A 15034-nucleotide genomic window follows, 5' to 3' on the forward strand; every position below is an offset into this window, starting at 1 on the left:
GGAAAAAAGAGAAAGTGCACAAAAAGGGTTAAATCTTGAAACACCTTTTCTTTCGTTTGACATGAAAAGAAATTCTCTAGCAACCGCACTTCATTTAATGAAATTGTCTCGGGAACTACAATGAGACGGAAATGTTCAGCTTCAGTCACGAAGATCTTCAATTTCTACATATCCGAGCAAACCGTTGCACTGTAGGGGATCGGGATGGTTCGGTAGCTAACGTATAGCCTTCCCACCGAGAGGACCCGGGACCTGAGACGACAAATATTCTTCAGAGGTATCTCAACCCCTACTTCAGATGCTTTGTAGAGAGCATTTTGAGTGAGTACGATGTCCGTCAGATGGGACGTTAAACTTCGGACCCCTTGGCGCCTTTTGACAAGAGTAAATGCCGATAAATAAACTAATGCCGACGCCGGGTTTCTCTCCACCCTTCTTTTTCCATCCATTCCTAATGGCGCAAATGAAATTAGCTGTCGGTTGCCTCCCATGAAAACCACTTAGTTGTACTCTGCCAATGTTTTTTAAAATATCACTAACATCTAGAAAATAAAACTTTAAATTCATTTGGTATAGCGAACGCAGTTGTTGGAACAGTTAATAAAATATATTTCCTCAAACTATATCCAAATTGAGTTGGGTCTACTCCATAATTTTGTTAATCTTTTGATGATTTCCCCAAAGCGTATGACCGGCTATTTTTTCAAATTACAAGCCATAAATTTTGCATTATGGCAATATTAATTTCGGGAACTACGATGGAGAATTAGTTACATTTTGGTATGATATTTTAATCACATTAAAAGTTGAAATAGAACTGTTGCCAATCAGCGGGAATTTACATATAAAACCTATACCAACACGTTTCCGTTGGGTTTGAACCACATAGGGGTAACTTTTACGCTCTTGGGAACTGTTCAAGTCTATTTTTTTAACATAGTTAAAGTTTTTCTCTTCAAAAATAAGAATTTAACACCCTAGGAATAATAATCAAGTGGCGTAGGAATATTTTTGTAAAAGGTGAGATTTCTTGTCAAGTACAGTTATTCCGCAGATTCACATGAAATAAAAAGTACTATGATCACACGGTATTCATTTTTTAATGCAGTACTTTTTGCAATAGGGTCCACTTACTAATAATCGACATTTACCGCATCTGAAATTCCCCGAAAAAAAATTATACGAGACCTTTCGGTGCGTAATTAACGTTATTCCACGAGACTATTTTCGAGCAAAGAACACTCCTCAGCTTTCCAACACGGGATATTCACGCTTGGAGAAGACTTGTTCTGATTCAGAGAGGAGGATGGGGGAACGAGAATGGTGGGGTTTAACAGAACACAAAAGAGTTGTGGTCTCCCGAGTGCACGGGTTAACGTTGGAGAGGAGCAATCTTCCGGGGCTTCGTGTACACACACACGTACTCTCTCTCTCTCTCTCTCCACCTACCTATTTTTCGCGAGCCGCATTACCCCGACCGCCCAGTGATTCACTCGAGAATGTGTTTGTATTTGGGTCTCACCACCGCTTCTGCGGAGGTAAACGGTGGCGATAGCCGTGTTGACTGACGGGGTCGCTGACAGGCAGGCGCTACGCGAAGTGCAATGGGAGTGGAATGGGGGAGGAAGGGCGCCGGAGGGAGGGAAAGAGAGAGGAAGGAGGTGAGTTTTACCGAGTGAGGGAGTGAGTACCGAGGAGGAGAGAGTAGGGTGATAGGCGAAAAGAGGAGACGCGTATTGCCAACACCTTTCCCCCTTTCTTCTTCCCCTCTTCGTGACATGGAATGAGAGAGGGAGAGAGAGAGAGGGAAAGAAAGAGTAAGAGAGTTTGGAGGGAGTGACAGAGGAAGTCAGAGGGAAAGAGGATTGCTAGAAAGGAGGGAAAATATGCACGAGGATTTCAGACAGTGACGAAGACAGTGAAGGGGAGTAAGAGGAAAAAAATGAAGATCTGGTTGCGGAAGTGGAAGGACGGGGGAAAGATGTTTGTAGTAGACAGGACGATGGAACGAGCGTCTTTTCATATAAGCGTGAACTTGAAAAGAATTCCGTCTCCCCTGCAACATTTATCGTACGTTTTCCTTCTCTCGTATTTCGTTCGGACATGCCTACGTTTATTTAAAGTGAAAACACACACACACACACACACTCGCTGGAAAATTTGATTTTTTTATGAAGGCGAGCTAGTTTCGCAGGCGCGTGTTTTCTCTGAAGGCCGAAGAAATACGTCTTCGCACGGCTATGTAATGGTGCTGGGAAGTTATGACGAGAACGTATAAGGGTCGGATATGTTGTTGAAAATACACCCGCACACCTTATGCATTCACCACGCAAAAACATATTTGCCGTAAAATGTGTGCACATAGAGTCAGTCATCCGTGTTTTAACATGTTTGGAAATGTGACTTGAATATTTCGTGATTTATTCGCAACTGCTCTCCTATTAGTTAATTTTACTCAATATGGTATATGTTCTCAAATTAATGATAGAAAGGTAACGTAATAGAGATTTTGGGCATTACAGAACTAGAGGGAAAATTAATGTTTTCGGAAAAACGTAAATTCTCCGTAGGTATCTCAAATACATTCTCAAAAATTATAGAATTTCTCCTTTAATTTAGAGCTCACATTTCTCATGCATTACTTTATAATTAGCGATGCTTGGATCAATTTATATCACAGGTGCAATAAGTGATACATCCAGTTTCTTCTTTTAGGAATTCTATTAGATTTACTACACATACTTTAAATGACCGCGCAATTGGGGTCAACCGTCTCACTGAGGGGCAGAACATGCGTGGCTTACCCTACGCCTGGCTCCATTCCTTCAATCTATCTGGCATGGGTGACCCTACCTTGAGCAATTATCATTAGTATCAACAGCACAGTTCAAGGAATCATTACATCACGCAAGCCCTTACATTACCTCAATGCACATGGGGAGGGATACTGCAACTTTAGAATTATTAATTGGTAAACCTACACAAATACTACTTAATGCATACGATGAAGAGCCAGTTTTAATTTGTTTACCTCTATGTGTCCTGCCACAAAATTAATTGTACTTAAAAAACCTATCAATAATCATTGCCATTAGGTTAGAAATTGCCAATGTTTTGGCAATTATTCCATCATTCTCGTCTGTACTTCTTTCATAAATTATATGATTAAGCTGCTGGTAGCACCTACGAAGAGCAGCGTTACTGTATTATACCCGAAGAAAAAGGTTGGATGAACGATTACAGTAATAAAAATGTATTACAATTAAAAATTTATATTAAATTTAGGAATTGAAATATCTTATTGCTTAGCTAAAATTCCAGGAGCCTTTTGAAAGAGTGAGAACTTGCACATTAAAAGTGATAAAATTAAGTAAATCTTGAATTTTCTTTTGTTTTATCCTGTTGAATAAGTCACAGGATTTATCGCATTCCGTCAGGAGATGTCGGTTACTAAGAGTGTAGCTGGATTCAACGCAGCGAGGTGGCTCTCTCGCGTGAAGAGTAATGAGAGCGAGGGTAAAGGCGTATTACCCTATCCTCCGGTATGTGCTGGCAATCTCCTGTTTGGACTACTCCAGTATTCATTAAAAATATCGTATTAAAAATTTATATTAAATTTAGGAATTGAAATATCTTATTGCTTAGCTAAAATTCCAGGAGCCTTTTGAAAGAGTGAGAACTTGCACATTAAAAGTGATAAAATTAAGTAAATCTTGAATTTTCTTTTGTTTTATCCTGTTGAATAAGTCACAGGATTTATCGCATTCCGTCAGGAGATGTCGGTTACTAAGAGTGTAGCTGGATTCAACGCAGCGAGGTGGCTCTCTCGCGTGAAGAGTAATGAGAGCGAGGGTAAAGGCGTATTACCCTATCCTCCGGTATGTGCTGGCAATCTCCTGTTTGGACTACTCCAGTATTCATTAAAAATATCGTCACACCACCTCCATTCCATCTTGTTTATAATGAAAACGGATTCTGCAAGGTGACAACGGCGTAACAACTGCCAGTGAAAAAAATAAGCTAAGGTTAACGTAGGTGATATTTTGCGGAAATAACGAGAATAATTAATCGAATTGTCGATCAATGGTTATCAAATCATTGTTTCCAAAGATTAAATGGAGAAACAATGGTTATCCAACCATTGTTTCCCCATTTAATTATAATAGGAGCAAATGGAGCATACTTCGCAATTTTGTCCGTTAAAACCTAGATCCATGTTCATTTTTACTCAGCCAACCACCCTCTTTACTGATCTGATGGCATTTATCAAAAGTAATATTTAATTACCTTCTATGTGCATGTAAACCATGACTGCAAGGATACCAAATCTTGATAACAACTCCCAAACGGAAGCACATGAAAATGGTATAAGTTATGAATATTTCAATTAACTAAAATTGAAATTTATATTGATCGGCTACTATGTAAACTATTGGATTTATGTAAAAAAAATTGATTACATTTTTCAAATTTTTATATAAAATCAGCCGATAAATATTATTTCATCCGTTTTAATATAAATAATTTTGTATTAATTCAACACCTTCACTCAGAATGTATATCAAGCTGCACGCTGATGGTATTTTTCTATAAATGTTTCCCGCCGTTCGTGGGAATGACCTTTAAAGGGTAAAGATATTATTTCGGCAAATTTCAATTTAAAATACGAAGATATCATTCTCTCTTGACCTTTGAATGACGAACGTTTAGCAATAAACTCAAGTAATTGTGTTAATTGCACAAATAGGATTTACGTCTGCAAAATTATACTACGTCACTAATGATCGTAAAGGAAATAGGAGTGCAATTCTCATTAAGATAATGAAGTAAATTTGATGCGTGGTAAAAATCTCTTGTGATAAATGCTCGGGTGTTTTTTAAATGAACATGTTACAGAGAGAAAAATATGAAACCTAATCGACGTCGTTCTTCAGTGGGTGCTTAAATCACGAACTGTGAGCTTTCTAAACTCATAATAAAGTGAAGTATATTATAAAGTTAACGACATTAAATACGCTGAGGATATCAAGGTCATAGAAAGTAATGCAAACGCATGTGTTCTTTATTGTATGGCGGAAATGAGAACAAAGAGTAATGATGAAAGTAAGGAAACAGCGGAGGTGTTCTAAGAAAAAGGAAGACGAAGAGAGCTATTAAAATGGTAGGTTTACTCGAATATGGTACATAACTTATAAGCTTCACGGCTTTATAGTAATGTTCTGGTAGATAAATAATTTAAAATAAAATATATGCTACATCAATGTTTACTTTCCACCAGAATATAAATTTAGGACATAATGTAATAGTTTTAGTTACACAAAAAGAAGAAATGTGAGGAATTGCAATTATAATTACTATTTTATTTTTTAAGTAACTTTGTTTTTAAATTCTTTAAGAGATTTATACACAAATTATAAAGTTAATATATAGCAATTAAAATCAAAAATCTATTTTCTAATTGAGATTTCTGTTTGGGCACTTTTATTCTACAGTCAGAGTAGGTGCCACTGGACCAGTCCTACTACGCCACAATCCTTTTCTTAAATTAAACTCTTAATTTTTATAAACTTGTATGCCTTTACTGAGCCAATGTTTACGTTTATTGCGAAAGAAATATTATCCAAGTATAATGTCTCAACTTTATTTAAGAACTCGTAGCTAAGTCAAGTTGATATATGAATGTTATTTACAGCTTTAACGGGCCAATGGTTAACCATGAGGTTCTAGAAGAATGAATGATTGATGATATCCATACATTCTGGATTAAAACCACTCACAATCCTGAAGTTGTAATACACGACGAACATAACAACTGCACTCGTATAAGCATTGAGTCGGATACAAATAAGTTTTTGGCATCCAAAGTAATATCACCAATTCACCCCGCCCCCCCACGGCTTTAGGAGAGGAAAAACATCGGTCTGTGGGCACTGGGGGAAGAATGAATGAATACTGTCTCGGCGAAGGGATGTGGAATCAGAAAATGAAAGTACGTGGGGAGTGTAAGGGATGGGGGACCGAGCACGTCGTCGGGAGGGCATACCTACATGGGGAATGGGTTGGGACGGTTAGTGAGTCGAGTGATATGTGAAAAGGCGGGGAGTGGGGGGGTAAATCAGAAGGGAGAATAAGGGGAGGAGAGATGTCGAAAGGGGCCTGAAGACTGCCGACGGGAGAAAACCGCAGGGGCTGTGGTACCCAATCTCCCTACTTCCCACCCCTGTATGTCTGTCCACTGGGGAGGGGGAGCTTGGAAAGGGGCCGGTTGGCGGGGTGTTAGTGAATTTGTCGCGCCGTTCGAGAGTTAACGAGGGTTGGACCGAATTCGTCCCATCATCCCGGGGTTAGAGGAGAGGTGGGGAGAATGGGGGATGAGGTGGGAGAAAAGGTACATGGGGCTGGAGTACGTGCTCCCCGGAGAAGGCTATGGTGGAATTTTTAAAAATAATTTTTTCCGAGCCGGGGTCGTCAGGGATTTGACGTGGCAACTATGTCGGCTGATGTGTTTTGTATGGCGCAAGATGGATTGTTTGACAATGTTTGCTCTGGCCGGGGCGAATAGTTAGCGCACTAGTTTTCGAAACAGGTATCCCTTGATGAAGAAAGATGGGAGCCCTTTCCCGGTTCGTTCTCCGTTGGAAATAAAATGGATTAAGCAATGTCAGAAAAAGATGTGAATATGAAAACTAAAATGTTAACACAATGGCTAGTATTAGGGTCATAACTAAAGTGGTGCACTTTCAAACATCATATAAACAAAGTAGACAAGCTGAATAACCTTAGATAGATATCCTTAATTTTAAATGCACGAAAATGAAAGCAATAATACGTTCTTTTTAAGTTTAAGGTTCAAGATATATTAAATTACGTTTTCGTAACATCTATAGATTAATGCCAAGAATTTGGGATATCGGAGTTCCTTGACCCCTTGTAGGCGCGGAGCCAACATTCTTTTCCTCCTCTACTGCTCCTTGGTTATGACCTTAACCATCGCGTAAACCTCGTATAATTTTACACCAACGGAATGCCCCTCAAACCACATCTAGGTTGCAGAGTGTGACGGGAGGCATTAGAATACCACCCAATCAACTATAGGGCTTGTCGCATTCAAGTATATAGTATATGTATATATATTTCCAAATAAACATAATTTAATCTACATTTACTCTTACTTCCTTTGTTTATCAGTTTAGAGTAATGAAAGAAATTGAAGGAGAAAGGTGAATTACCTTAAAATCCGAATTGTAATTGGATTTGATGGTAAAAGTTTATAATAATGTCACTGCAGTGATATTTTCATTTTGGCCCTAATAAAAAATGCGATGCAATAATAGAAGATAAAATTAATAAACTAAGAGTATTAATAAAATACTGATATTACATAAAAGCTTAGAGACGAAAAACAAGCAGATTTTGGCTATTTAAATAACTTGTTAACAAAAACTGTAATTCAAATCAAACATTCCTCTTGGTTCGCAACAATCTCAGTGGTTTGGACAATAGAATAAAGGGAGAATTGGGAATTGAAGACAAGGAAAACGAGAACAAGGTGATGCTTCCGTTTGAAGTGGGTTGAGGCTGATTTACCCTTAAAACAGAAGCTACACACATGCCAATTTCAACGAAACAGTATCACACTCCCTCTTTAGTAGAACTACTCTAAATATAAACCTTATATTATTATATTTAAATAAATTCCTTATTCAATAACATCTACATTGTTTTGCAAAGATTTTCCTGATATTAGTCCTAAAAACATTTCTCATATACCTTTGGAAAAATATTTCGTTCCACATACTCAAGTTTTAAAAAATCTTCGATAATTTGATAACAAGTAATCCAGAATTGTAGCACAATTCTACTTATTTAGCTTTCTTTTGCACTAAACATTTGCTGACATACATCATATTTGCCATGGCTTAATCTAAAAGAAATATGTTTTGCCCTCGAATAAATGTTCAATAAAATATTTTTCTGCATTTATGATTTGAGAAAATGAATATATTACGGATATTTATATATTTGCAATAAGCGAGTTGCGAGGGCATGTGCCAGACAACAGTATTTTTGGGAGAGCAGGTTCAGACATTCCACTTGCCATAATTTGTATTATTAGTTAAGAATTCAGAAGGAAGAGTTCTCATTAATCTATTGTTCATTAGTTTTATGACATTTGTTGATGTCTTTAGTTTAAATATGATCTTTGCCGTCCACTCCAATTTAATGCTTCATTACTTCCATCTTGTAGAAGGCAGCCTATTTAGGTAAAGCCATAACTAATAAGAATTATGAAAATTTGATGATTTGTCGATTAATTAAGTATACCTTTATTATAAAAGTGACTATTGAAGGTGGATCTAATGTATTTTGAAGGAAAAATGAAACTGAGAGGAGCGCTATCGCGGAAACCAGATTGTTCAATTCGTCTAATATTTTTTTATATAAACTCTGTCAAATATCCCTTACATCAACTTTGGTACATACTTCCACAATTAAGACTGGCAGTTTCAGTATAACTCATATTTTTTCTTTCTCTGGAGAACTTCGGCAACCATAAATAACGAAAATGACCTCAGAAACCTCCACATTGCATGGCATCGTTGCCCCTGGCAACCGTTAACTCATTCTTCAAACCCTCCCTGCTACGTTCTTCGCTTTTCACTCTGGCATCTTCCCCTTCCTCCCCACCACCACCGTCACCACCACCTTGGCCTCCAACACTAATCCCGGCCTTCCTCTCTCGTCCGCCGTAGCGCCTTCCAGCTCCCCGCAAAGCGTCCTTTTTTATATCCCCAACGAGTGAGCGACCCAAATAAAAGGAAATGATGAGCAACGCGACGCTATTCCATGTCGGGCAACGCAGTCATCCCGTACATGTGTGAAGCGTTAAATATCTCTTCCAGAGGCGGAACAAAAATGAAATTCGTCCGAAGGGAAAAATCGATGAAATGGAAGGGGTCGAGCAGGTGTCAGAATTAAAGAGGAATCTATTACATATGTCTGGGTCTGCGTACATTTTTTTCAAAAACTAACTCTGTTTCAGCTACGACACAAATATGTTTGCGCAAATATATTTATTCGTTAAGGTTCTCTATTTAATTCTGATCTGCGTGTATGTGTGTGTATACACACACACACATGTATATATATATATATATATATATATATATATATATATATATATATATATATATATATATATATATATATATATATATATATTATTTTTATTTTGGAATGAAATAACCTAGCCCCATGTGGCATAGAAAATCATTCATTGAAACTGGATCAAGGGCTGACTCCTGCAAATCGATTTAGCAACCCTAAACGTTTATTTCATCAAGATAAGCAAAAATTGTAATGATCGAAATTATGCATATTTCTGTGAGTAGGAAAATATACTTATGAATGAATCTTTTGAATGAAGAAAAGAAATAAAATTTAATTTATTAATCTATTTTTTAATGCAATGAAGATTAATGAAAACTTACTCATTTGATAATTTCCGCTAAATCCAGAACTTTTAAACCTTGAATACAAATGAATAATAACATGTAAGCATGTAGTTAGCACTCAATATATAGTAGATCGATGTAGTTTAATTTTAATAAAAATGTGGTATATTCACGTGCTTTTGTAATTAATGTTCCTTTAGGTTTAAATTGGTGCCGTAAAAATGAAAAAAACATGTCAAAAGCGATTAATATAAATATAAGCAATTAAGAATGAATAGAGAGGTTCTAGAACGAAAACGAATAATATATTATTGCATTATTTATAAGGTGATTCGTGAATTCGATCCTTAAAAATTTATCGATTTAAACGTATACCTTTTATTTCGAAATAGTTTCTAACGAAAAAAAATTAATCGTTCCCTTTCCTTTAAGTTTTCCATTGCATAGAAATACACGCCCAGTTTCTAAACATTTTACTTCACTTTAAGTTACTTTCAAGGAGAGTAAATATAAAATAAAATTGGTATGCTTGCCTGGGTCCAATCCCTGAATGTGGCAGCTTGCCTGTGTGACGTTGTAGTTACTACTTGGGTGCCAAACGGAGGGCAACTTGCCATCGCATGGGGCATAGGAACATGGGAAAAGGTCCCTTTAATCCTCCCCCAGGGGAGGCCGTAAAGCCATAGGCGCCTTTAACCCCTCCTCGATCCTTCAGGTGCTCATAAATATGTTACTAACGCCGAACGATTGGTATGTCGTCTCTGAACAATAAAATCGAAATTAAATAGATTTAAATCACCGCGTGCATTTAGTCCATGCTCAAAAATGTAATTATTACTTTATTTAGAACACATCCTGAATATACTCGAGAATAATTTAAGAAAACTGAGTATATGACTGATCACTGTTTTATGATGAAACCAAGATCACGGCGCGCTCTTCAAGGAAATATTTTGTAATGAAAAATTGTGGCAAATATTATGCAGTCGTCCTGATTTGTTTTGTTTATTAGCGGTAAACTCAAAATACTGCCTTAAATTATAGGAAAGACATAATTAGTGCGCATGGAAATGGTAAAGTTAATATTATCTTCATAGATATCAGGTACCTTGGATATTTTAGAAAACCCTTTGTTAATGATAAACAAACTTTGAGTGTCATTTGATGCCCTGGGAACGGTCTGAATATATTTTGTCCAATTGTTATAGCCACTGAGGCCAATCCTCTAAAATTAATTCAATTTAGAGACAACATTATAATAATCATACAAACTATATTTTTATTCGTATTATAATTTATTTATAATTTATACCCATATCATTATTTTTATTCTCTTGCCATAGCTTCGTTCTGAAATACATGGTGAAAGTATTTGTCTAGGCACACTGGAAAATTGGGCAAGTTCACTTCAGCGAGTTTATCCTTTTATTAACGGCTAAAATCTTAGGATGATACTAATTCGTTTAATTCTACAACTCTAATTATCATTTTAAATCCAATTACAAACACCCATCCCACGCCTACATATGAATATGCGAATTCATCGCCGAGAAACGGTTAAAGCTATCCCGGGTGTCGTGATTTTGAAATTTTGGTCACGAATGTCGGATATTAATTGCCCGGATTTGCCCTGAGGTGAACCCAGAGCGGAACTTGGGAGCAACTCACGTAACTCGTGCTAATTCACGACAAATGGACTGCAAAGCAGAGGGTTTAGGGCCACCCAGTCTTTTGAATTTTCCTTTGGGATGGTTTTGCACGGACTCACGGAACCTAGTGGCGAACATTCGCGTACAAATTCAATCCCGTTCTCAATCAAAAAGTCAATCACACGGGACCACTAAACCCATTTCCCCCTGCCTATTTTTCTAACTGCCAAAGCAGAGGCTCTAAACTTATGTCACTTCACGTCTCAACGTCTAAGTCTATTTCCAAACAACAGAGGGTAACTCAAGAACAGTTCCAAGGTTAAGGTAAATCATGTTGGAGCCCAAACTCCAAATTTTGCCAATAAATACAGGATGTGTAAATTTTCCTCCATTTTTCGCATTAGAAAAACCAGCCAAACAAGGGGGGTGGGTAGAAATGTTATGTACCTTGGATACAACTAATGAAAAGGCAAAAAATTAGTTACATTAAAGAAACAGCCCTATCAATACAAAATTTTAACAAATCCAAAACAAAATACGAATTCATTAACAAAAATCGAGGTTAGAAACAACTTGGAAGAAGCCGATTATCCTATAGACAATTACGAACAAATAAGAATGCAGCTGTGTAGGTAGATAATAGCATATATATTAATTATAACAATGTTGAATGAATAACTAAATATTTTTATCAGAAATCAGCCAATGGGGTGTACCTTGAATTTGTAGTTTCTACTGTGAGCAGTTTTAACCAGTAATTAATCTTACCAATGAAAAAGACTTCATTCGGCAAACCTGCAAAACATACCAGGAGTAAAAATATAACTTCTACTAAAAAGGGTGGGTCACTTGACCTCCCATTTTCAGATGATTGCATTGGTCAGCCCCTTGCGGTATTTATGCTAAAGAAGGGGGTCAAAATTGTTTGGCCACTTTTGGTGGATAAGTGAAAATAAGTGACAGTTTTGACGTAACACAAGAACTTCCGTTTAGCTAGTTCGACTTCAATTTAATTTACACATACTTGATTTTGTGAACTTTCCGTTAAAACTTATACATTATCGCCAAGTTTATTTCCGAAATTATTTCTCTTCATTATGTATACATATATGTATGTAACACTGAAGTGTTGCATAGAAAAACTTAGCCAGTAACAACCAATACAAGAACACATAAAAAGAACACTCACACGATATTTCTTGATAATTTCGACGGAATTTAGGTCCGTTTTCTTCAGAAGAAGCAGTAGTACCGAAATATATATATATATATATATATATATATATATATATATATATATATATATATATATATATATATATCTTCGAAATGGAACGCTCTTCGGTGACGCACAAATATATAAAAACACAGATGTAGATTTTTAGACCATAGAGACACAAAGAAAGGGCACTCACAATATGTTATTTGACGTTTCGACGGCTCGGCCGTCGTCTTCAGCATGGCGTTCTCGGGGAAGAGCGGAGAGGACATGTGCGGGGGAGAGGTGGGGGAAGGAGAGGTAAGGGACCAATAACATGCCTACATATCCCCTATCACCCCGTTGTTCATTTCCTATTGGTCTCATACCTCTCCTTCCCCCAGCTCTCCCCGGCACGTCCTCTCCGCTCTTACCCTAGAACGCCATGCTGAAGACGGCCGAGCCGTAGACATGTCAAATAACATATTGTGAGTGCCCTTTCTTTGTGTCTCTATGGTCTAAAAATCTATATCTGTGTATATATCTGTGTGTGTGTGTATATATATATATATATATATATATATATATATATATATATATATATATATATATATATATAATTTCCCTCCCTTTTCAGTTTTTATGAAGCAACGCAAATAATCGTAGTTACAAAACATTCTGGTAAGAGAACAAATTATTAATCGAAATGAATCCGTAAAGATGCTATTATATGATGAACCAATTAACCAACACAATTCAGTATAATGAGTCAAATGTATTTATTTTTGTTTCAAACGGGAGACTTAATATTTCACGAAGACTTTTACGTAGGAAGTTGAAGACATAGTCGGTATAGGATGGGGGATGAGCCGAATGGGAAAGAGTTTTTCCTCACTGAATTTCTACCTGCACCTTATCCATTTCTCGCATTTTCTTTTTCCTTCTATACTCCTCGATTCAGCCATTCTTCCCTCATTCACTTCTCGTATAAAGGTATTTCACCTACAAGCCCAACGTTTACCTCCTCCATGAATGCCCTTTCGCCAAGAGCCAAACCCTTTAATTCAATCCCCTCCACCTCACCCTCATACTTCAAGGGAGCGGCCACAATCCACATTTTTGGACTTTTCCCCTCCCTCTTCCCCAAATCCCCACTCACGCTCTCTGAGGACCACCTTCCTACCTCCGCCGGCAAACATCGACTCTACGGCAAGAGGTAGACTCGAGGGAAATAAAAGATAAAAAAGGAAATGTAGAGAAACGTTGGGGATGGTGGCACGGAACGGGTCGAACCCATAAAAAAGACACGGTAAACGAAAACAACAAACACAAACCTCATCCGTCATTCATTTCGGTTGTCGTGTTAAGCATGAAATACAATTCGCTGCGCAAAACATTGACTCTATGACCCTCCCATTCCTTGAATAGAGAAAACTCAAGGGGAACAAACACTTTGGGAATGGTATTGGCCAGTTGGCTAGAATCTTCACGTCTGGAGTTCTGGATTGCATGTGCGCGGAAAAAAACCATTAAGTTAGTCCAATGGCCTGTCGAAGATTAAATGTGAATCACTTGGCTCGTATTCAAATCTTAGTTTCTATATTCCCTTTTCCCTATCTCTCACCTACATCTGACGATTCAAGAATGAAAAATTGCGCTGTTCACATGGAAACTCTTCTAAGAAAAGTATGGAAAAATTCTAAGAATTTGGAGCTACAATTATTCTGGATATTTCATTACGCTCTAATTGTGTTTGTTTATAGTGTTATTAAATGTATATATATATTTTCCAAACGGAAGTCCAATTTATTAATGAATAATAATAGTATATTGCACCTTTCCAATAAATGATTCATATGTATTCCACCTATAAATCAATAAAGCTATCTTATTACGTTTGATGCATATTAAAAGTTTTGCCCTTCCTTGTTGAAGAAAATTTTAAGCCCATATAGTTATATCTTTTATTTTCCTATCTAAAGCTGCTTTCATAAAGCTAAGTAATATTCTTCAATGTATTTATTCGTAACAGTCGTAATTAAAAGTTAATATTTACTCTTTCTAATTTACACGAGCTGGCATACAATCCAATTTCAACGCTCCAACGAATCGAAAAACTGAATTCCCTCTATGCGAACTATTATGCTTGTTTGGCTAATTGATATTTAAGGTTTAAGTGACAATTTTACGCTTATGAAATTTGTATGCTTATGCTTCTCAAATATTCTATAGAATGATGCCCAAATTCATAGGCTAAGCCTTTGATATTGCTCAAATAATATCAAAAGCAAAGAATAAATTATTTGAAAATATCTCCAGCAATATTTTTTATTAGGTAATTCATGATTATATCGAATGTTAGGGAAACATAAGCAAAATAATTTTTTATATTAATTTAAAGTATTTGAACCATCACCTTGGAAGAGATTATTGAAATTCTATAGTTGAAATGGACTTTTACTTTTTTATTGCTAAAAAATACATGGAATGCACATGTACGAAGGCGGTTAAAATCACCTGGGTGAAAAACCGCCAGTTCATATACCGGCTAATTTCACCATGCATGGAATTTCCTTTAAAAGGAAATAACTATTTTTAAGCTATTACCGGTTAACGACTTGTCAAACCGAAAGATACTTGTCTTAAGTTGTGGGCCACCTACTGAATATTATTTTTGATCAACTTATGAATTTAATACGTAGAAAAGCTAGCAACAAATTAGGAATTATTAT

The sequence above is a fragment of the Hetaerina americana genome, unplaced genomic scaffold, assembly GCF_022747635.1.
Source record: "Hetaerina americana unplaced genomic scaffold, ioHetAmer1.1.p SCAF_4, whole genome shotgun sequence".
Classification (NCBI taxonomy): Eukaryota; Metazoa; Arthropoda; class Insecta; order Odonata; family Calopterygidae; genus Hetaerina; species Hetaerina americana.